This window comes from Nyctereutes procyonoides, unplaced genomic scaffold (assembly GCF_905146905.1).
Source record: "Nyctereutes procyonoides isolate TBG_1078 unplaced genomic scaffold, NYPRO_anot_genome, whole genome shotgun sequence".
Taxonomy (NCBI): Eukaryota; Metazoa; Chordata; class Mammalia; order Carnivora; family Canidae; genus Nyctereutes; species Nyctereutes procyonoides.
The window spans coordinates 1333390-1358510 of record NW_026575119.1 but is presented as its reverse complement, the minus strand read 5'-3'; the positions used below and the strand labels follow the sequence as shown (position 1 = coordinate 1358510).

General features: G+C 35.9%; 1 protein-coding gene across 8 annotated transcripts in view; it reads right to left on the bottom strand.

The window, feature by feature from the left end:
• Positions 1 to 25121, bottom strand: part of ZNF438 (zinc finger protein 438) — a 410158-nt gene that overhangs the window by 88826 nt on the left and 296211 nt on the right. For all 8 annotated transcript variants that reach the window (XM_055334535.1, XM_055334533.1, XM_055334538.1 and 5 more), the window contains one exon: positions 2734 to 2811. The gene's annotated coding sequence lies outside the window, so the exon portion shown is untranslated. The remainder of the gene's footprint in view (positions 1 to 2733; positions 2812 to 25121) is intronic.

Below are 25121 nucleotides of genomic sequence, written 5' to 3'. Positions count from 1 at the left end.
TAAGATAAAGAGGTTTACACCTTGTGCCCCAGAAATTCTATTTATTAGTTCTGGGGTAAGATCCAGAGACTAGTATTTTTAAAAATCTCTCTGGATGACTTTTATTCACTGCCAGCATTGAACCAATGGTGTAATTTTCACACCTATTATTTCACCCAACATGAACTAATAAACCTTCTGTTCCAGCCAGTAAAGCTGATTTGTTTGTTTGTATCCCTAGTTCTCCATTCTTGCTGTTAATCCAACCCGGAATATCATTTCCTCTTCTGGCTCTTTATTTAAATTTAAATCTTTGCCATTCCTCTAAGACTAACTAATATCCCACCACTATCTTTACAACCATTGTGAATCATAACAATAGTGCCATTCTGAAAACCCCAAGAGCATATGTTATCTTCATGAAGTACTTCATGGCAATTAATAACATATCGTTTGCAATGTGAGCATTTGTTTTCATGCTTCACTCCTGGCTCCTGGAGGGAGAATAAACTTTTCATAATATCTTTGGTTCTCATTCCCTAGCCCCGTGTACCTATGAAAGCATTAAACATAAAGCAGACATTCACTCATGTGCTCAAAGCTTATGAAGACTAAACAAATTAAAGTCCTAAAATTTATAGAGTATATTCTTAGAGACTGACAACATAAATTATAAACCTTCAGGGTTGTTTATGCATACAGTGATGCATTTTTCATGGAAGCATCACTATGTCCATGCAGAAATGATAATCACTTGTCCACAAAAGCTGCTATGATGTCAAACACATGGTTGGCTGATGCCTAATAAATGTGTTTTTCCTATAGATAAAAGTATTTTCCATGTTTATATATTCAATTTCCCTAAGTTCACAGAACAACAGAAAGGGAAAAATAGTAAAAACAGTTCATAATGTGTCAATACCTGACTTAAAATGACCCACCCATGTGATAAAACAGTAGACGAATCAGGATAGAATCAAGATAGCTGATTATCCTCATCTACTGCAGGAAGGACCAAAAGAGCAAGTATTCCCTTGCCCTCAGTTTAGAAGACATGTGAGTATCAGTAACCTACAGGTAAACATCTCTTATGCAAATACTGAAAACCAAAAACTACTGGTAGGAGAGTATCTAATATGCTGAGTCACTGCCAGAGCTCCAGCTCAGGCTCTCCTGTTGTTCAAGTCACCCCAGAAAGGTACTATTCTGCTCTAGGGCATGGGAGATGTGATTCCACTTTCAGAGCTAGAACTTCTCTACCAAACAGCGTTATGCATGGTGGCTTCCTGTAAAGTAGCCCTGGTACTTATGAGTTAAATAGTCTTGGGAGGACTGGCTGAAAACCTAACCACTATTTATAACATTGTTTTTGTAGGAAAATGTTTTCTGCATTCCAAATAACAGAATTAGATATGAACTTCTGGAATACAGTTTGTTGCTTAGATTAGGAACTGACTGTATCTTATTAATTACACTATGGTCAGTATTTTCCTAGGATAAGATGGCAGTGTGGAGGCTTGCCAGGAGTCCATAAAAGGAATGAACAGTTGCCATGAATATGGACCATATGTGACTATAAGGATGAAAGAGAGGACAATGAAAAAAAATCCAGACATATTATTAATTTATTAAGCAAGTATTTACTGAGCACTATTGAGGCTATGCTGAATGCTGGGAGACACAAAAATTACTCAGACAAGAAGCTGGATTCTATAGTCCTTACAATCTAAAATAGGAGATAAGACATACATAAACATAAATAATAAAGCTGCCTGGTAAAATGTGCAATGATAGGATAAAAACAAAATATTAGATGAAGTTAGCAGAGAGTTAGTGCTTCAGCTGGAGCAATCAGGGAAAGCTCTATGGATGAGCTTGCACCTGGGCTGAGCCTTCAGAGTTTGTACAAGATTTCAACAATCATAGGACGTAGTGAGGGGGAAGCGGAGAACACCATAAAGAAAACATCAAGAAATACAGTACACATCAAGCCATGGAGGCATTAAAAATGGTGAGAATTCAGGGAATAGGAAAGAGCCCAGTTGGTTAAGGTGAGGGATATTTTTAGGAGCTGGTTAGAGGGCCCTGAATACCAGGCAACAGAACACAGATTCTATCCAACAGTGCATAGGGAGCCATTAAAAGGTTTTAAAAGTACTGGAGTACTATATGCAGATCTACCTAGCAGTGGGATACAGGATGGAGGAAGAGTAAATGAAGACAGAAGACCATTAGGAGATAATTATATTAGTTAAAGTTGGTTAAGATGACCTCTCAAAGCTAAGCTTTTGAATAAATAAACATTTAAGGTTCAAGTACTAGTTCATTACTAAATACCTCCCTCTAATGATCACAAACATATAAATCATTTAGAAAAGCCGTACAATGCCTTAAAAAACTGTAAAATGTAGTATTAACTATAATGGAAAAACTACCTTTAAAAACATTAAGTTTGGCAAATAGTCAGGACCTGATGAGTAGACTTATGTAAAATAAAGGAAGATTCTGAGGTGTTAATCTCATTTTAAAAATAATACCAAGAGTTTAAGCATTATATTTTTAATAAGTGCATGAAACTTAATAAGAAATAATCTTTCCACTATTTTCCAATGCCACTGATTCAAAATACAAGGTGATTCTAAGATATTCTGAGAAATTCCAGAGTTGAGAAAGTATCAAAGGTACTGAACTTATAATTCTTTACAAGTTACATCAATCTTAAATTGGTGTTAAAATGGATATGAGCAGACTTACTTGAAGTGATCTGACTTAGCAAATGTCTTCTAAACTTCAAATTTTCAGTACTGGATAAGACACGGCATCCATCTCTATCTGAAAAAAAAATGTAATGGAAGTAATGAAATTGAAAGAATTGATAGGTAGCTTACAGAAGCCAATTATATGATTACACATTAAAGACCATAAGAGAGTTATATGAAGTACTATAAAACTCACATTACTTATACTATGCATAATTTAAGAACGTCAGATAAAAATCTCAAGCTATGTTCAAAGACTTCTAAAATAGGAGATATAATACATTCCCTTCATACATTTTTATGTCAATCTCCTCAAAATTCTGAAAAATATATTATTAGATATTCAAGCCTGATTCACACTGAATTCTTTAATTTAGTCAATAATCAAGCCCTCTTTGGAACTAATATCATGGAGAACAGGGAAAGATGAAGTTGTATAAGAGACAGTTTCTGTCCTCAAGAAACCCAAAAACCACAAAAGGAGACAAACATGAACAACTCCGTATCAAGGCAGATAATAAGTGCAACCAGTAGTATGAGGTGTATGGGATTCTGGAGAGGGTTAATTACTAAAGGAAATATGTAAGAAGGCTGTGTTATGGGCTGAATTATAGCCCCACCAAATTCATGTAGTAACACTCTCATCTCCTGTATCTCAGAATGTGACTATATTTGAAAATAAGGCCCTTAAAAAGGCAATTAAGTTAAAACCAGGTTGTTGAAGTGGGCCCTAATACAATCTGACTGGTGTCATACAGGAAGAGATTAGGGTACACAGAGAGGACCAGGGATGTGCACACCAGCAGAATGACCATGTGAGGACACAGCAAACAGATGCACATCTGCAAGCCAAGGGGGAAGCCTAAGCAGAACTCAAACCTGTGAACACCTTTATCTTGGATGTCTAGCCTCTAAAACACCAAATAAATTTCTGTTAAGGTACCTAGCCTGTAGTATTTTGTTTTGCAGACCTAGCAAACTAACATTCTCTGTAAAGTAAAATTTAAATAGAGTTTTAAAAGGACGTTCAATAATTGGATAAAGGTAAGAAACAACATTCTATGAAGAAACAAAAATTATTTCAGGCATATGGACCAAAATGTACAGTGTGAAATAAGTCACTATACTTCCATAATATGACTATAGCTTGGTTGGGGATTGGAGGGAGGAAGAGAAAAGATAAGTGAGAATGGGGGTGGAGGGAAGGAGAGAGGGAGGAAAAGAAGGGGACTGACAGGCCAACAGATAGATAAGGACTAGAATTAGGGGTTCAGGTCATATTGTAGAAGGGGTTGAATACTGTATTTGGTATGTGATGTTTTATTTTATACATAAAAGGAGCCATCCATGATTTTCAAGAGAAAGCATGTTTAAATTTGTATTTTAGAATGTTGGCTCTGGTTTTAGAATATGAGTTACTATGAAAAGATCCCAAAGGCAGTGAGACCTGTTTTGCTACTGCCATAGTCAAAATAAGAAGAAAACAGGGCAATTGCAATGGAAGTAAAACATTAAAAATTCACTGAAGATAAGTTTGAAAATGAGAACCAGAACAACCACTCCATCACTTATGCTGGACTGAGAACTGAAACAATTACCACTGTTCCATTATACGGTTAAAAATGCAGAGTGTCCTGGGTTTCAATAGGCCTTTCTTTTCAATCACAACCATGCATTGTACGTATCAACTATTACCTTAATAAATCAACAAGTCCAAAGACTTGCCTCATCTCTAATATCTGACCCTAGAACTTGAGAGCTTCAACCTATAATCAGCAAAAACCCTATACTCATTTCCTCAAAGGAGGCACCACTTCAGAATCATCTGTGTGGTCTCTCTTGCTACAGCAAGTCAATAAAACAGTTTGCTTATCTCTTAAAAGGTGTATAAATTTATCTGAGAAGGGAGGTTTCCACAAAAGACAGATGTCTTTTGGACAGATGATTTTATTTATTTATTCATGAGAGACACAGAGAGAGAGAGAGAGACATAGGCAGAAGGAGAAGCAGGGACTCAATCCTGGGACTCCAGGATCATGCCCTGGGCCGAAGACAGGCGCCAAACTGTTGAGCCACCAAGGGATCCCCATTTTTTTATTGAATTGACCCTTTTATCATCATAAAATTCTCCCTTTGTCTTTCATTATAGTTCTTGCTTTAAAGTCTACTTTATCTGATATTACCATATTAGACTTCTTTTAGCGTTTGTGCAGGGTACCTTTTCTTCTCATATTCTTTTGTGCAAGCTGAACATAGTTGAGTCTTTTTTTAAATGTAGTTCAAAATGTTTTGGTTTTTGGTTGGAGGACTAAACATATTTACATGTAATCAGCTACTGATATTTAAAACACCTTATTATTTGTTTTTTATTCATTCCATCTAATCTTTTTTCTTCTTTTAATTAGTAAATTTTTACTGCTGCATTTTATCTGTTTTAAAAATTCCAGTATAGTTAACATATAGCATTATATTAGACTCAGGTATACAATATAGTTTTCCACAGCAACTGCACCAGTTTGCATTCTTACCAACAGTGCACGAGGGTTCCTTTTTCTCCATATGCTCGCCAACATGTATTATTTCCTGTGTTTTTATTTTGTGGCAGGTGTGAGTTGATACCTCATGGTAGCTCTGATGTGCATTTCCCCCTGATAATGAGTGATGTTGAGCATCTTTTCATGTGTCTTTTGGCCATCTGACTGTCTTCTCTGGAGAACTGTCTGTTCATGTCTTCTGCCCATTTTCTAATTGGATTATTTGATTTTTGGGTGTTGAGTTGTGGAAGTTCTTTATATATTTGGATACTAACCCTTTATCAGTTACATCATTTGAAAATATCTTTTCCCATTCAGAGGGGTGCTTTTTAGTTTTACTGATTGTTTCCTTCACTGAGCAAAAGCTTTTTATTTTGACATAGTCTCAAGACTTTATTTTTCCTTTTATTTCCCTTGTCTTAGGAGACATATCTAGAAAAATGTTCCACGGCCAATGGAGACATTAGTGCCTGTGTTCTCTTCTAGGATTTTCATGGTTTGGGGTCTCACTTTTAGGTCTATTTTGAATTAGATTTTGTTTATAGTGTAAGAAAATGGTCCAGTTTCATTCTTTTGCATGTAACTGGCCAGTTGTCTGAACACTATTTGTTGAAGAAATTATCTTTTTCCCATTGGATATTCTTTCCTGCTCTGTTAAAGGTTGATCATATAGTTGTGGGTGTATTTATGGGTTTTCTATTCTGTTCCACCTATGTACTTATTTTTGAGCCATTATCATACTGTTTTGATAACAACACTTTTGTAATATAATTTGAAGTCTGGAATTGTGATACCTTCAGCTTTGCTTTTCTTTTTCAAGATTGCTTTCACTCTTCTGGGTCCTTTGTGTTTCTTTATAAATTTTAGCATTGTTTCTGTTAGCTTTCTGTTCAACCACCTTTGTACTTTTTAAAAGCAATTACAAATACTTCCTTTAATTACTACACTTGACTTTTACCACTTCCTAAGAAGACAAAAATATTAGTTTTACTCCATTTATACCTAACTGCTCTTTGTTCTTTTTTTTTTAAATAAGATTTTATTTATTTATTCATGAGAGACACAAAGAGGGAGAGACAGAGACACAGGCAGAGGGAGAAGCAGGCTCCATGCAGGGAGCCTGATGCGGGACTTGATCCTGGGACCCTAGGACCCTGCCCTGGGCCGAAGAAAACAGCTAAACTGCTAAGCCACCTGGGGATCCCTGCTCTTTGTTCTACGGTTTCATTTATTTTATTCTACATATGTTTTAAGCCTGAAAGATATTGTTATTACTGCTTTAAATAGGCAAAAATCTTTTATATTTACTCACATATTTATGCTCTTCATTTTTTTTCCTAAAGTTATATGATCCCAGTTGGGGTCATTTTTCTTTAAACTGAATACCTTCCTTTAATATTGTTGTACTATGGTTCTACCTGTAATAAAGTCTCCCATCTTTTGTCTAAAAATATCCTTATTTTGCCTTCATTTTAAGAATACTTTTACTGGGCATAAAGTTTTAAGTGGGCAATATTTTTCCTTTCTGAACTTAAACTTTAATGATGTCATTCCATTGTGTTCTAATTTTAAAAATTTCTGTTAGAATAATCTGCCATAAATTTTATCATTGCTCCTTTGAAGTTGCTGTGGTTTCTTTCCTTGGGTTAAGATTTTCAACCTAGTTTCTTCAAGTTTCATTATGTTGTATCCACGTGTGGTTTTCTTTATATTAATCTTGCTTGGGGTTCATGAAGTTTCTTGAATTTCTTGACTCTGCAGATTGCAATCTTTCATCAGCTTGGAAAATCCTTGGTGACTATCTTTTCAAATATTGTTTTTGCTTCTTCTCTTTTCCTGGGACTCCAATTATATGTATATTAGATAAAATGATCCAGTCCCATATGTCTCTTATCCTGTATTGTTCTTTCCATTCTTGTTTTTGTTCCTGTGCTTTAGCTTGTATATTTTCCCACTGAACTGTTCCTGAGTTTACTTATTCTAGTTAAATTTTGGTTGTGCCTGCTATTATTAAAAGCAAATCTTGGGATCCCTGGGTGGCGCAGCAGTTTGGCGCCTGCCTTTGGCCCAGGGCGTGATCCTGGAGACCCGGGATTGAATCCCATGTCGGGCTCCCGGTGCATGGAGCCTGCTTCTCCCTCTGCCTGTGTGTCTCTGCCTCCCTCTCTCTCTCTCTCTCTCTCTCTCTCTCTCTCTCTCTCTGTGACTATTATAAATAAATAAAAATTAAAAAAATAAATTAAAAAAAATAAAAAAATAAAAAATAAATAAATAAATAAAAGCAAATCTTAACTTCATATATATTTTTCAACTCTAGAGTACTTATTTTTTAGAGATTCCAACTTTCTGTTGCTATTCTTTGTCTTTTCCTCCATTTTTAACCACTTCCTTTATTTCTTTTAATATATTTATAACTGATAAAATCCTTGTTTGATAGCTCCTGTATCAGTGTCACTAACAGATCTATTTCTATTTCTTTTTGTCCTTGGATTGATTAATTGATTTTTACTTTTCACATCTAATGTAACTTTTTAGTGTATTCTTAATACTGTAAATGCAACTAACATAAAACTGTGCTGGATATTATTTTTTCTTAATAGGACCCATCTTTTCCTTGATTAGACAGGCAGAGTAAGGAGATGATCTCTTCAATCCAATCAGTTTACTTCTGGTATAAAATATTTCAAATGTTAGAAGTCTGACTACTCTAAGACTACCATGCTTTTAGAAAGGTCATGTGAACCTAGAATTCCACCTCTGCCCAGGCACCATATATATGTATAAAGAGATCTTGGATCCTCCAAACCAATTCACCTATCCAGTAATCTCATTCAATGCAACACGAAATAGAAAAATCAGAGATCTGTCTTAATTGCCAACCCACAGAATCATAAGCTATATAAAACAATTGTTTTAAATCACTAAGTTTTACAGCAATTTATTATATAATAACAGATAATCACAACAGTGACTTTTGTAGTTTTTTTTAAGTTGTTACAGGGGCCACAGTGTCTTGCCACCACTTTCTATAACCTAACTGGAAGCAAAAGCCTAAACCTAGATATAATTCAGAAATAATGTGCAAAATTAATTACAAGGTAAAATTACTCCTTAAAGATAAAAAGGCCAACATTTTTCAGGGATACTATAAAACAAACAATTTTCCAAACATAAACTTCAGCTAAGTTATTAGAATTAACATTCTCTTACTAAATAAACTACTGAAAGTACATAATCAATCCAAAAGAGTCATACTTAGGTTGTTCTTTAGTTAATTTAACAAATGGTAATTTAGATACTTTCTCATGATTGGAGTAAGACCAGAATTACAAATATAAAACATCATTGGGAGTAGTCTAAAACAGTGATTTTAAAATATAAAATAAAGAAATACTGGTATGTTAAATTATGAAGTATAGAACAGGTCATAGCTGTTACTAAAGTGATAATATACATATATATATACATACACACATATAAACATATACATATATATGCATATGTAACTGTGTAAGTATGTGTGTTTGTATGGTCACTCATTTTTATTTAAATGGAGGAGTGTCCTGTGCCAGTATGTTCATTACAGCATTATAACAGCAAAAATCTGGAAATAATTTAAATATATATTAACATGAAAATAAGGAGACAGGGATCCCTGGGTGGCGCAGTGGTTTGGCGCCTGCCTTTGGCCCAGGGCACGATCCTGGAGACCCGGGATCGAATCCCACGTCAGGCTCCCGGTGCATGGAGCCTGCTTCTCCCTCTGCCTGTGCCTCTGCCTCTCTCTCTCTCTCTCTGTGTGACTATCATAAATAAATAAAAATTTAAAAAATTAAAAAAAAAGAAAATAAGGAGACAGAGAAAAGAGATTTTAATTTTTTTATTCTACATATTCTTTACTTGATATATGAATTGAACTGTTAGAAATGCTTTACAATGCATTATGTACCACTTTTTAAAATTTAATGAAAACCACACTATTCCAAGTTTAATGTCTATGGCCATGTTATACTGTCTTCAGAGCCTGAATGATCCCTTGGTCTAAGCACTGGAGAAGAGACAATTGGTTTCTCAGGGAGAATCATAACCCATCGGCACATATTTCTCCAGGCTACCTCTATTCATAGATGGTAGATGGTCTATTCTGGTACTTTCCTCCTCAGGGTTCCCAACATTCCTGAGAGGATGTCAATCATACTCCCAATCTACCTATTAAAAATAATGGCTCCATATCTAACCTGTAACTGAGACTAACTACATTTCAGGTACTTGCCAGGGAGCAAAATGCTAAACTTAACTATTACTGTTTTTATAAAAAGCTTCTGCAGGACTGCTGCATTTCTATTTGGTACATCCATTCATTATTGTAAAACTGCATATCTGGACTAAGACATACCACCAAAGAGCAGCATTCTTGGCTTTGTCCTTCTACGTCTCTTCTTCCTTTTTACTCAGCATTTACTGTATGAAATGTCCCTGATGTTAAGCCACTGGTCTATATTGAAGGGAGAGTTAAGAAATAGTTGTAGAGATGAGTCTTCAGTTGTTTACTACAAGAATGCTATTGAGGGCAGAGTTGAATATGCTGCACTACGAATAAAAGGATACATTTTTCTTTGAATTATAATTATTAGGTTTCTCTTAAAATGCTGATAAATTTGATCTTGTGAACAACAATAAACACATAGAATCTTAGAATGGCCACTTTAGAAAACTTGGAGCAAAATTTGTGATCTACTTCAAAGAAATATAGAGGCTTTTATGAGATTTATTGCAAGCCTGGCCCTTAGTCCATTTGTCCCATTTTTATCACCTATCTTATTTTTACAATACTGAGGTACCATTTACAAGCCATAAAATTCACTTGTTATAAGTGTAAAGTTCAATGATGCTTTGGTCAATTTGCAGAGGTGTGTAATTATCATTACAATCCAATTTCAAAACATTTCCTTCACTGTTCAGTATCCCTTAAATCCATATGCAGTCATCCCTGTTGCCACCCCCCAAAACTCCTCTGGTTGTCTATCCAGACATTTCATAAAAGTGGAATCATACAATTTTTAGTCTTTTGAACTTGGCATCTTCCACTTAGCATAATATTTTGGGGGTTCATCTGTGTTATAGCATATATCAGTATTTTCACTTTTTCAATTGCTGAAGAATAGTCTAACGTATGGACATACCATGTTTTACTTATCCATTTACTAGTTGATGGACATTTGAATTCTCATTTTTGTCTATTATGGATAAAGCTACCATGAACAATTGCAAGCAAGTCTTTTTGTGGATATATGTTTTCATTTCTCTTGGGTAGACCCTAAGCAGTGGAATTGCTGTGCTGGTTAATTTTATGTGTCAACTTGATTGGGCACAATGCTCAGATATTTGGTCAAACATTATTCTGGAAAAGTGTTTTTACATGAAATTTACATTTAAATTGGTGGACTTTCAGTAAAGCAGATTTGTCTGCATTACGTGGGTGGGTCTCATCCAATTAGTGGAAGGCCTGAACAGAACAAAAAAGCTAACCTCACCAAGCAGGAGGAAATTCTCCAGAAGACTGCCTCCAGAATTCATCTGCAACATCAGCTCTTACTAGTTTCCAGCAGACTTAGCTATAGACTCAAACTATAACCACTTCGTGAGTCCCTCAGCCTGTCAACCTCCCCATCAGATTTTGGACCCATCAAACCTCGACATTTATATGAGCTAATTCCTTAAAATAGACACATCCTTTTGTTTCTCTGGAAACCTGACCAATGCATATGTTAAGTTGGTTTAATTTTTAAAGAAATGATCAAACTGTCTTCCAAGGTGGGAGTATCAGTTCGCATTCCCACTAACAGTGTATGGGAGTTCCCGTTTTCCCACATCCTAGACAGGAGACATGATGTGTCCATTTGACAACAGGCCTCCCAGTGGGTATGAAGTAGTATCTTACTGTGTTTTTAACATGCATTTTCCTAATAACTAATGATGATGAGCACACTTTCAAGTGATTATTAGTCATTTATGTATTTTTTGATGAAATGCCTGTTCGATTCCCTTTTGCTTATTTTTTAATTGAGTTGTTTGTATTTACATCATTCATGTGTTGAAGTTCTTTATATGTTCTGGATACCATTCTTGATCAGACATGATTTATAAATATTTTCTCTATGACTTGTCTTTTCAGTTTTTTATTTTTTTATTTTTTTTAATTTTTATTTATTTATGATAGTCACAGAGAGAGGGAGAGAGGCAGAGATATAGGCAGAGGGAGAAGAAGGCTCCATGCACCGGGAGCCCGACGTGGGATTCGATCCCGGGTCTCCAGGATCGCGCCCTGGGCCAAAGGCAGGCGCCAATCTGCTGCGCCACCCAGGGATCCCCTTTTCAGTTTTTTAACAGTGTCTTTTGAAGCATAAAAGTTTGTAATTTTAATTAAGTCAAATTTATCCATTTTTTTTCTCCATTTTTTCTCTATTTTTTTTCATTATTTCATGTTTTTGGTGTTATATCTAACAACTTGTTGCCCAACCCAAAGCCATGAAGTTTCTTCTATGATTTCTTTCAGGTGTTTTATAGTTTTAGCTCTTATCTTTAGGTCCATAATTAATTTTGAGCTAATTTTTGTGTATCATTGGTTTTTGTAAGTACATTTTTTCACATATGGATACCCAGTTTTTCCAGAACCATGTGTTTAAAAGATAACCCCTTGTTTATTGATAGTCTTTAGCAACTTTGTTTAAAAAAAAAAATCAATGGACCAAAAATGTAAGGATTTATTCTTAGACTCTCAATTCCACTCTACTGATCTGCATATTTTATCATTATGTCAATGACATACTATCTTGGTTACTGTCATGTGATACTGAGTTTCAAATTTGGGAAGTAAAAAAAGTCCTCCAATTTTGTTACTTTATTCATTTATTTAAAGTTTTATTTTATATTAGGTGTACTAATAAATACCATCTTAAATTCTTTCTGAAGGAAGACAGATATAATATAAAAATAAAATAAAATATATCTTAAAGATTATTTCAAAAGAATATATTCCTCTTAAGATTTGAAAGTGACTGGGATGCCTGGGTGGCTCAGCAGTTTGGCACCTGCCTTTAGGTCAGGGTGTGATACTGGAGTCCTGGGATTGAGTCCCACACTGGGCTCCCTGCATGGAGCCTGCCTCTCCCTCTGCCAGTGTCCCTGCCTCTCTCTCTCTCTCTCTCTCTCTCTCTCTGTCTTTCTCTGTCTCTCATGAATAAATAAATAAAATCTAAAAAAAATAAAAGATTTGAAAATGACAATAACTAAGGGATTCTCCTAGGAATAATTATGAAATTAAGTCTCCCCCAACACACACCCACATCAGCATTATCAAATGCTTACTGAATATCAGGCATGGTGCAGTTAGGTGCTAAAGATACAGAGACAAATAAGACAGAGTCCCTAAGCACAAAAATAGAGAATCTCTATTTGCACAGCGACAATCTCAAATCTTGTTTTATAAAGGAGCTTCCTTCCCACTACATATGATATAGAATAGCTAGCAAGACTTAAAAACTATTCTTTTTCCTTCTATATCCCATCCTATGACCTAGAAAAGATGGAGATTGAGAAAAATGGACATAAACAGCATGTGTGTGTGTGTGTGTGTGTGTGTGTGTGTGTGTGTGTAAACTTTATAGTAACGGTTCCTGAAACTTTTTCTATGGGAGATTTTAATACATATTCTTAAAAAAGAAAAGGAAAGAAGAAAGTTAAAAGGAAGGAAGGCAAGCAGGCAGGCAGCAGTGGACACTTCCAAAGTCAAATACATTTGGGAAATACTGGGTTAAATAAAATATCAATATTCATTGAGATGCTCCCACCTTTCATAAAATTAGCTGACCACCAAACCCTTTAATCATGGATCACCTAGTGATACCTTGAAAGACTGAGGCAAAAATACAATGTGGGAAATAAGCACTGGTTATAGTTTCCCTTCATCATCACACTGGCAGCAACAGTTGAACAAATGAGGATATGAAGAAATATGCTTAGGACCATATAAATATGCTATAGGCCAAAAGACTAAACATTAAAGTCAATAGACTGTCTTAAGATTCTATCTTTACTATGTTATAGAAGCTAGTTTCATTTCTTTGTTTTTTCTTTGTTTATGCAATAAAAGAATAAAACTAGAGATAGAAGTTTGGCTCTAAAATTAAATGCACTAAAGTATTTGCTTTTAATACTAAGCAATAACAAGTAAATACAATCAAAGGGTCTCATGCAAATTTTAGCCATATTTTAATTTGCTTTACAAAACCAAGAAACTGGATTTGTTTGGGATATTATTACAGTAATTGCTTTATTGTAGAAGAATCTTTAAGAGGTTGATAAAAAATTTCTATGAAGTTATATTTTTACATAGCTACTATAGCTACCTATATCTGTACAACAAAAAACAGGGAATTTGGATCTATCTCCTTATATATTAGACTTCAAGTCAAGGAATAAATCAGCTGTGAAGTATGTTAAATTTGCCATTGAGATTCCATGGAGTCTTTATTACCAAAGTATAATCATAATGACAACTTTTCAACACATATCCTGTCTTCCCACTGAAATTTGAATTTGAGGGGACTTTTTACTGAAGCGGATCCTTATGTTACTCACAGAGTTGTATGTCCTCAGTGGAAGTTATTCTGAAATTGCACTAAAAAATAAGGAATAAATAAATCATCAATGGAGAAAAGGCTCTATCATATACTTAAGCTTTTTTGTTGTTGTTTCTTCATGTTGTTGGGAATAGGAAGTGCGATAACTATCACTGGTATTTATAAATGTAAAATAGCCTCACTCCTTTATATCTAAAACTCAACTATTTGTCTAATACCCAACTCACACTACCTCTATGAAATCTCTCACCACTCTCGAATTCAAGTCAAAACAATTTCTCCTTCCACTAAACTGTATGATTCTTGTTCAGGCCTCTCACTTAGCACATAACCACATTAATATACCATAAGATGTTGTGTAATTTGACTAAGTATATATATCCTATTTATTAAAAAGCATAAAAGACTTTAGGTGGCACATTTTATTCAGTAAGTATTTGTTGATGATTGATATTACTATTTAGTGCTTTCTGACAGCCTTAGGAATAGATATTCCTTGGGAGAAAATACAAGTGTTTTTCCATTATGAGAATAGTGAAGGGGCTTACCAGTTTTCAGAAATGTTAAAAGACTATTGATTATTTAAGTAATTTATGACCAAATTTCATTGTTTTTCTACGACACAGCAGTGGCATGGTTAGACCAGCCAGGTGTACAACTTTTATGGACTTAGGCACAAAATGTTTTGAGGGAATTAACTGTTTAATAATAAAGGACTTTGAACAGGATCTATCATTAGGGACTAACAGGAAGGGTAAGTGAAAATATTATTAGGCATATATATAATCATGCACATACAGAACAATTAAGAATCTACAAAGGTAATCTGCCAGTCAAATTCATTCATTCAACCATTATTGAAAGCCAACTGCACGGCAGGCTCTGTTTAAGGCTTAGGGGAACTAATGGTGAAAGAGAAAAATAAACCATTCCTGTTGGTTCCCTAAGGCAGATCCAAACAGAATTAATCCAAAAATTCATCTACCCACCTCCATGTAAAACCATATTACACATGGTTAAGGTGCATAAAGAGCATTTTATCTTGCTGTTTTAAGCAATGCAAAAAGTTTACTTTGGCCTAAATACCAGCAAGCTTAAATTATCCTAGAAACTCCTTCAAAGAGATTTTGTCTCCTTTCTGTCTGTCCTCAAACCCTAAAGTTCCCAAGCTGTTGAATGAAGACTCAGAGATGCACTATAAGCAATACAAGCAAACTTCCACAGAGCTGTGTGTAAAGAAACACTCCTTAGCTAACAATGAGGGCAGTGCTGGAGCACGGGCCCCCTGCCCCTATCAATTCACAAACAGCTGCTGACATACTCCTATGCTTCACAGGAGCATAGCATTCTCTTCTAACACTTAAGGGGAAAGGTAAAAATAGAAAATCTTTTGCCAACCACAAAGTTTTTTCTTTAAAAATTGCAGAATAAAAATGAGCTGCTATATACTTTTAAAACCAAAGAAAAAGTAGAAAATTACAAGTACCAGTAGCCTCCCTATGCTCAACTACAACCTTCTGAACTGAACTGAAGCAGAAATGTGGCAGTTTCAGCTAAGTCGCTTTGCATCTGAAGCAACTTAAAATGATCTAGTTATTAAGCAAACTAAAAGTAACATGGTGGAGTCAAACTTAACTCTTTTAGATTCAGAACTCACTTTTCAAGTGTGTTGTTAGGAGGAAGAATATAATCTTTAATAGATGAATGGGCTTTCATTTAACTAAAAATTCACTAGGAATCAGGAGATTTAAAAATCTACACAAGCCAACTGGACAACAAACTTGGCTGCTAAATTTTATTTTTAAAACCAGTATATTATGCACTGTTCTTGTGTTAAATCGCAGGGATTTCTTCTGGGATTGCAAAGGAATGAGCATGAAGCCTATCTCACAAAGAAAGCGAGATTTCTAGTCTTTAAAAACAGGAGTTTCGCCTACATGATCACCTGGGACAAACTTGGCCAGAGCAAGCAGGCTAGAAGGTTATAGGAGCCTGGGAATGTTTAACATCAAGAAAGAAATTACAGCTCAGTAAGATCAGAGGGAATTACACAGGAAATGTGAACAGTAACCCTTTCATATCTTCACACCCCCTCCCACCGTCTGTGATAAATGGAGTCCTGCAGCCATCCAGCTACGTGAATACACAAACAGCAGAGGGGGACTGGGAGAAAGGAAAAAAGCCATTTTATATAAATACACCCCCCCACACACACACATACATACACACTCACAGCCCAGCAAAAAGTCATGACATGATAAAATCATGTTTCTCCAGAAAACCGCCTTTAGCCTTTCTAATTGCCACGTATGCACTGTATAACTGCCTTATCCAACAGAGCCTTAAGTAAAAATTCCAAAGAAACTTGAAGCATCAGGCGGGGTGGGGGGACAGAATAGTTGGCAGACGCATCACAAGTAGGGAAACGTGGCTCCTCTGAAGCTGACCAAACAAATAGGTCTCCACCCTGGCTTATGTTTAAACATCTTGTTCCTAGTCAGTCTGTAGGGAAAACATTCTTTCCACAATAAATAACATGCAATTGAATCAGAAATTCTTACTCCATCCTTTATCTACTCCATGTACAAGTTCTTCAGTATTATAAACCAGAAGCTCAGAGAATTCAACTAATTTTGAACTCTATTAAAAAAGAATTTAGTTGTAGTCAAGGCAGATTAAAATATCTCTTGCTTCTCATTTGAAAAAGCAGATGTGACTGTGCAGACACTAGACTCCTCTAGGGACCCCTGGCTTGTGATCTCAAGAAAACAAGGGACTCTTGCCACAACTGCCTTTCAGAAAAGGGGAAATGCTCAGTTTCTATAAACAGGTGAGTTTAAGAAATTAATTAAAAACAAAAACAAACCAAAAAATACACCTACCCATACCTCAGACAGTGAGGGCATGGGTGGGGCAGCAAAATAAATAAAGAAAAATATATTTCCAATGGGCTAAGCTTAAAATATGGAATGGAATTTCATAGATCACTTTGAAATTAGATTTAACTTTTTTCATTGGTATAACTTCAGGACAGAGATGGCTTGCCACAAAGAGCAGGTTAAGAAATAAATGAGCATAAACAGAGATGACGAAGGAAACCACCAGTAAAGTCAAAAGTGTTAGCTTTTTAGAACTATCCAAAAGAGAAACAATAAAACCAAAGGTTTGTTTTTTTTTTGTGTGTGTGTGTGTCTCCTCTAAAGTACTCGGGTCTTCCTAAGAAACAGCATATACCAGTAGTGTTTTTTGTACAATAAATAGCACATCAGTCAAATGGCAAATGAGATTTATATTGGAGACTTCCTAGTTGCCTTAAACAACTGATGTCTGATTTCTGGCTCCCAGAGAGGCAGTCCAATGACTGTTCAACAAGCTAAAGGGGCTTGTTCTTTCCAGGGATTCTGAGTTGCTATAATCTTTTGTTACAAAAAGCATTAGGGAAATGACAAGGGAGCAAAATAATAAACAAATTCTGAATAAGAAACTCAGACTTGTGATTGGGCTTTCACACAAAGATCAGTTCCCCATTAAATGAGGACCCTGATACGTACCAAATGGAAACTCGGTGCAGCCACCTTCCTATCTGGAAATGAGAGCTTACTTTTAGCACTTCTTAGCCATCATGCACCCATGTCTTGTTCTGATAAACACAAACACCTCATACTCTACTGAATATTATTTGAGATCTCAAAATAACTTGAGCATTATAACCAAAAAGAAATCACAACAAGATAATTTGATAGTATTTTCAAACAATGTCCCACCACAACAGAATTTATTACAAATACTTTTTAAAGTAGATACATGTCAATTTATAGCTGTTTGCTTTTATCTTGAAGACAAAAATATCAAAAAACCTACGAACACGAAAGTATAATGAGGGCAGCCTCAGGGGCGCAGGGGTTTAACACCGCCTGCAGCCAGGGGTGTGATCCTGGAGACCAGGAATCGAGTCCCGCCTCCGGCTCCCTGCATGGAGCTGCTTCTCCCTCTGCCTGCCTGTCTGTCTCTCTCTCTCTCTCTGTCTCTATGAATAAATAAATTAAAAAAATCTTTAGAAAGTATAATGACAATGAGATGATGATAACTGGGACTTTCAGCAAATCTCTGCTGGAGAGTTACTGTCAATGACCTTTTCAGCTCTTATACTGGGCCTGAAGAAATGGTGACAGATACATATTAGGCCTTCAATATTTGTTAAATGATTCAGCAATAAGGCCTCTTCTTCTATTTGAAAAGTAACAGAGCCCTAGCAGAGCCTCTCTTGCTACAAGTAATAAAGGATAAAAGTAACAAGCAGATTAAATATTCAGTATTGAGGCAATAGTTAGAAGAGGCAAACTGCAGACAGCCTTGACAAGAATTATGGTAATAAAAATAGTAAGAATATCACCTAATATTTGTACATTTGTACAGCAATTCCCAATGTATAAAATATTTTATATAATTTCAGCCCCACAAACTTTACAAAGTGGATATTATTATCATTTGGTTGAAACAGCATAAAGTGGCTTTTTCAAGGTCACCCAGCTAGTTAAGCAGCAGACCTGGGATTTAAACCCTTCTAAAGGGGTGCCTGGGTGGCTCAGTGGTTGAGCATCCGCCTTTGGCTCAGGCCATGATCCCAGTGTCCTGGGATCAAGTCCCACATCAGGCTCCCTGAGAGGAGCCTGCTTCTCCCTCTGCCTATTTCTCTACCTCTCTCTGTGTCTCTCATGAATAAATAAATAAAATCTTAAAAAAAAAGTCCTTCTAAAAAGCTATCTCATTCATTAAAAGCTCTTTTATTTTGTCATGAAATTTTGAAAATACCTTCCTCCAAACTCCAAAATCAGGGAATACATAATAAACACAACCTTTTTTTCCCTCTCAGTATCACTCCCTTTCTACCAATTCCCATAAGAAAACCTCTGAGCTCCTACTGCAGCAGCCTCTCTGTTTTCCTCATACAGGAATGACTAAGGGCACAGCGTAGAGCATCTTCCAAAAACAAACCTCCTTCCACCTAGGACTTGGATCCTGTAACTGTTCCCCCAAATAAGGACATCATCACAGGCAAAGGCTTTTAAAACCATTAACCAGTGAGGAAATGTCTGGGGCTGTCTGTTCTTCATTTAGAATGAGTCAAATATGACACAAACTACCTCTTCATTCCTGAAAGGTGAGCAGGAGTCCCCCTGACATTCCTGGCCTTCTGGCTTAGCAAAGGCATCCACTCCAGGGACTTGGTAGCGAAAGGCTGACTGAACAAGAATAACAAAACTAACAGAGCTAAAAGTTATATTCTTACCAACTTTTACAAATCATTCCACATGTTTATTTTTGAGGTCTTATTAAAGAATAAACTCTGGGCATTAGTAATTTAATGTACAGGGGATCCCTGGGTGGCGCAGTGGTTTGGCGCCTGCCTTTGGCCCAGGGCACGATCCTGGAGACCCGGGATCGAATCCCACATCGGGCTTCCGGTGCATGGAGCCTGCTTCTCCCTCTGCCTGTGTCTCTGCCTCTCTCTCTCTCTGTGACTATCATAAATAAATAAAAATTTAAAAAAATTATAAAAAAAAGTAATTTAATGTACATGTGAGATATAAGGATGGTGAAAATGTATTCATATAAAACCAACTATTTTTACTCACCACTGAGGCTTAATGAAGATTATTAAACTAAATTATAAGAAAAATGCTAAATATCTTATCTAGCACATAGTAACTACTCCATAAAGGTCGGCTGCCATTAGTCACATCATTGAAGAATTAAAAACAAAACATGATGGAAGGCCATAAGTAAAATGAACAAGCAAACCATACATTCCATGGGTTATTTTTTTTAACATTTATGCACAACATACCCATTCTATGCATACAAACATGCATATAAATATTCAAAAAAACCTCTTGGATGAATAAATGACAAAATGATGACCTCTGGGAGGATGGGACAGTGGTACTCAAAGGAAACTTTTATCTGTAATGCTTTTATTTAAAAACAAAAGTATGTATTCCTTCTATAAATAAAATTAATTTTTTTAAAAAGCAAAACAGAAAATACATTTACACGAAATCTTATCTTTGTAAGTTTCTTCAATCTCATAGTTGATTTCAGCAGCACATGAAAAGTTTACTTCTTCTTTTAGTTAATGTATCCAATGTCTGAAACCTCATTTTCTTTAGTAATACCATTCAAGCTTTATGCTACCTACTGCTTTCAATAATCTTCCTAATGATATTTCTAATTGCTATAATAAAATGCCTGTTGATGCACAAAAAATATATTTTATTAAGTTTTAGAACAACTCAATGTATTTAACCAAGGGGCAAGAAGTCTTTCAAAGTCCAGGAAGCCATAAATCAAAACAGTTTTACATTAAAAGATTAACTTTTCCTTTTAAATTTTCTATGTGTTTTCATGTAATAAACCACAGACAGAGTCAAGTCCTTGACTCTTTTTAAAGATAAAGGGTTGCTAATTTAAAATCATCATAATAATCTCAAATGTCTTGAGTGCTGTTTTAATTAAAAATCTTTTCTCTTAGGCTCTTCCTAACTTCTAATTCTTGTCTGTGCTATATTGATGCTGGTTTTAAAATTCTAACTTCCCTTCTAGTTTACAACCATAACTTCAACTTTTTCATCCCATTCTTTTTTCTTTCAGATCATCTAGATTCGAGCCTATAAACAGTGGGCAAACCAGGTCACAAAAGCTCTTATTAACTCCCTCGGTGCAGCAAATAGCGGGCCTCCTGTGGTTCAGGCATGGAGCTAAGCCACATGCACCACAGACCTAACCAGACTGGGCCCCTTCAATTTACAAATCCAGCTTATAAATTAAAGGCCTCCAGTGTTGTAAAAAAGAGACCGACATTTCAACGGATAAGCGATAAAGAAAGTAGTCTCTTCCTTGTCCAGAAGACACTGAGATTAACAGGAAATCCCCACCTCAAAGAGCTGTGGGATTCAGTGATTGTGGGAGGCTGTGCAATCTCTTTACATATATTCAAAATTTTAAAAAGCTCCTCTCTGTAAATAATAGGGAATAGTATCTGATCAAAAGGTATCTTCCTTTAATTTCAAATAAAATATTCTAGTTTTATAGCTGCTAAAGGGCAATTCCAATAACTATAATAATATGCAGCTTCATTTCTAGAAAACAAGCATATGTATTGATATTTTTTTTCCGCCTAGATGTTCAGCTATGGACTCATTAATATTAAGCTGCTGTACCTACAAAAATGCACAATGGTTCCTCCACTAGTCAACTCTCTTAATTTTAGACAGCTTAACTTCACACAGTGGTTAAGAACGTACTTTGGAAACAAGGCCCAGTTCTACTACAAACTAATTGTCATTGGTCAAGCTATTCAGCTGCTCTGTGCCTCAGTTTCTAGTTAATACTAATACCTACCTTATAGGACGACTGTAGGATCACTTAACCAGTTATACATAAAACACTAGAATTGTGCCTGAAATAGACTAAAACACTGCCAAAATCTTGGCTGTTATTATTATCTTTAACATCAGAAATGTACAGCTCTTGGGAAAAAACAGAGCTTTAAGCACAGCTTACTACAACCATTGAAGAAATAGGTTCTTTGAGATTGTTTAGTTCTATGAGAACACACTCAAAGCTCCCTGCATCATTCTCTCCTGTGCATTCTAATGATTTAGTCACTCCTGTATTCCTCCATGTACCCTGGGCTCCACTTACCCATTTACTCATCTCCCTCTGGACTATAAAAGTCGTGAGAACAGGGATTCTATCTTACTTTGTAGTCTCAACATCTAGCACCGAGGGCAGCCCTGGTGGCTCAGCGGTTTAGCACCACCTTCAGTCCAGGGCCTGATCCTGGAGACCCAGGATCGAGTCCCACGTCAGGCTCCCTGCATGGAGCCTGCTTCTCCCTCTGCCTGTGTCTCTGCCTCTCTGTGTGTGTGTGTCTATCATGAATAAATAAATAAAATCTTTAAAAAAAAAAAAACATCTAGCACCGAGCCTTGCATAGAGTAGACACTCTAAAAACTTAATGAAACGTAGTATTAAAAATTTAACCTTGCAAGCCCATGGCCATGACATCAATTCCTCTGCACAGAGTTGTTTAGCAACTCAATACCCAAATCACCCAGCAGATGAATAACTTTCTGCATGATAAAGACATAAAGTACCCCTCTACGTACAGGCTGAAGAAAAGAGGAATCTAGAGTCCCACAGAAGAGTCTAGAATTCAGGTTGTTACCACCAGTAACAAAGGTCTTCTACCAAGAAAAAAAAGTATTAGCTATTTATCTGTCGGCTTTACTCAAGTTAAGTTCTTGTGGACAGAAGCCACTGAATGTTGATCTCTGCATTCCTAGGTGGGCCTACCATACAATGGCACTTCATAAAAGTCTATCACCTGTATTTTTTTAATACAAGCTTCTAACTTATTTTGAATTTTAACTTGGATTTATTCATGACATGTCTTTATTTACTAGAACAAAATTCATTTCTGAAATGAAACAATTCTCTTTTTTCCCTAGAAGCTCTTGGTAGAGAGGGAAATAAAACTCCCTAACGTGATGACAATAGAGAAGAGAAGCAACCAATGTCTGCTGCATGATCTTTTCCATGCTGCTGTGGATGAAGCCTTTGTCAGTGGTTCATCCTCCAGAATTGAGCCAGAACAAAACCTTTCTTCAAAAGAGTCACCCTTTGACTGCTGTATAGATTTTATTCAGTCATCACTGTTTCCTCATTCTCTCACAATTGTGACATGTTCATTATTTCAAAATTCTGTCTTCTCACCCAGCTTGTAACCATGCCCAGCTCAGCTTATGACAAAAAGCCAGCTCGGGCAGCATCCTATTGCTGATCTTGTGAAACATGAATTCAATGCTAGCAGCCTTTTAGCCACTCAGGAGCTCATCAATAAGAGACCTTCAGTGTGACCTTTAGTCTGATGTCTAATTATTATCACACAGTGGGCCTACCTCCCAGCATTCTCAATCTCAAGACAAGCATACATCCTACAATAACCTTCTGGGAGTGTAGATAAATATCATTCTCATTTTCTTAAGGAAAAGTAGTGATTTAACATTTCTCTGAGTCATTCTATTACCAAACTACTTCCAGGTATTATAACTGGGATCTCCAGCACAACATGTGTCACTTATCTAATATTAGGTCAGAGCAGAAATACACAAGTCATATATGATCCCTTCTTCTAACTCTCCTTACTCAAAGTAGTAAGATAAATGATTTTTTCCTCTTGACTCTGCAAGATGAAATCAAGCTGACTTCTTTGCTTAATGAAATTAAAAATAAAAATGCTGTCAAATGGAAACTTCTTTGCTATCCTTGGTACCCTGGTCAGTCATGGAATTTTAAAGTTAGAAAGGATCTCAGAGAGTAATCTTTCTTATTTAATAGATCTGGCCTGAAGCCCCCCAAAAAGTTGAGCATTTTGCTACAGTCACAAAGAATAACAAAGAACCAAAGCTGGAAAACAGGCTTTCTTGCCTCCTCAGCTCATGTGTTTTCCACATACCACACTAAGACGAGTCTCTTGCCAAGAACTTCACCATAACCTGCAATCCTGGAGAGACTGTTCTCAGCTTCACCTCACTCCCTACATCTTGGTAGTCCAGCAACATAATTATCTGCTATAAAAAAATATGAAAAAGACAAGACTTCCATCTCTAAAAATAACTTTGCAACACACTGTTTTTCTTAAAGATACCACCCCTAGCAACCACTACAGGCTTCTTCCTTCCACACTGTTTCCAAGACAAGATAGAGTGTTATCTATCACCCTACTTCCCTAAATAGTCAAGTATATTGTAAAAAAAAAAAAAAAAAAGTGTGGGGGGAAGCCCCATAAATGAGCTCCATTATTACAGAAAGGGAATGGAGCTAGTACCCACTTTAGGTCATCAGATGACCTAAAGTGGAGGCTAACAGCCTATCAAAGACTCAAAGCAGTGAGAGGATAGCTTCTGTCACTAAGCAAACAATGAGAATGTAAATGTTACACCCTGTGTTATAATGACAAGGACACTTTAGAAAACAAGCTAACTAGTAAATAACTGGGAATGTTCCCACAAATTCAAAAAATCAAAACCAAATTAAACAAAGATAAACTTTAAATCAAATAGCAAAAAGTCCAAAACACAATGAAACCAAAAAAGAATTTGAAACAAAAAGCTTAAAACAAGATCAATGAAGTAAAACCCATTAGATCAATTTGACAATAAATATAAATCAGTTAAAATATCTTTAAAAGACAAAGGTTCTCACTAGGTTAAAAAATGAAATCTAGCTATACTCTACTTTTAGGAATTATCTAAAAGACATGACAAAGAAAGAACAAATAAAATAAGTATAAAGACATATTGGAAAATATAAAATAAGGTAACAATATTCATGTCAGCTAAAACACAAAGCACAGAGCAAAAATTAGGAAGAAAGTCTTATTATTCTGATGAAAGTTATAATTCTCTCTCTCTTTTTTTAAGATTTTATTTATTTATTCACGATAGACATAGAAAGAGAGAGAGGCAGAGATACAGGCAGAGGGAGAAGCAGGCTCCATGCCAGAAGCCTGACACGGGACTCGATCCTGGGACTCCATATCGCACCCTGGGCCAAAGGCAGGCGCCAAACCGCTGAGCCACCCAGGGATCCCCTGTAATTCTCAATTGAGATGTTAACACACATTCCAAACAAAAACTGATATAAGGAAAATTAATAAAATAATTCACTGATTTATATCTTTAAGCCCTTGACAGACTAAACAAAAAAATAATTATAGAAAAGCTGAAAACAAAATAGAATTCTAGTAGAAACTGTACTTCAAATTTTGAATTTTGGCTTTTTCCAGGTTAACAATAGAACACTGAAAAACTGATAACAATAACACTGAACGCTCATGATGCTGAGTAGGGGCAGCAGGTTACAGCTCCCAGTCAGCCATGCAATCATGGATAAACAACCAATATCCTTAAAACCATTCTGTTTTTCACTTTCACTAGATCATCCAATAAATTACATGAGATATCCAACACTTTATTACAACACAGTCTTTGATTTCGAGGATTTTGCCCAGCAGGCTAATATAACTGTTCTATTCATGTTTAAAGTAGGCTGGGCTAGCTATGATGTTTTGTAGGTTACATGTATTAAATGCACTGTCGCCTTAAGATATTTTCAACTTGCAATGGGTTTATCAGGACATA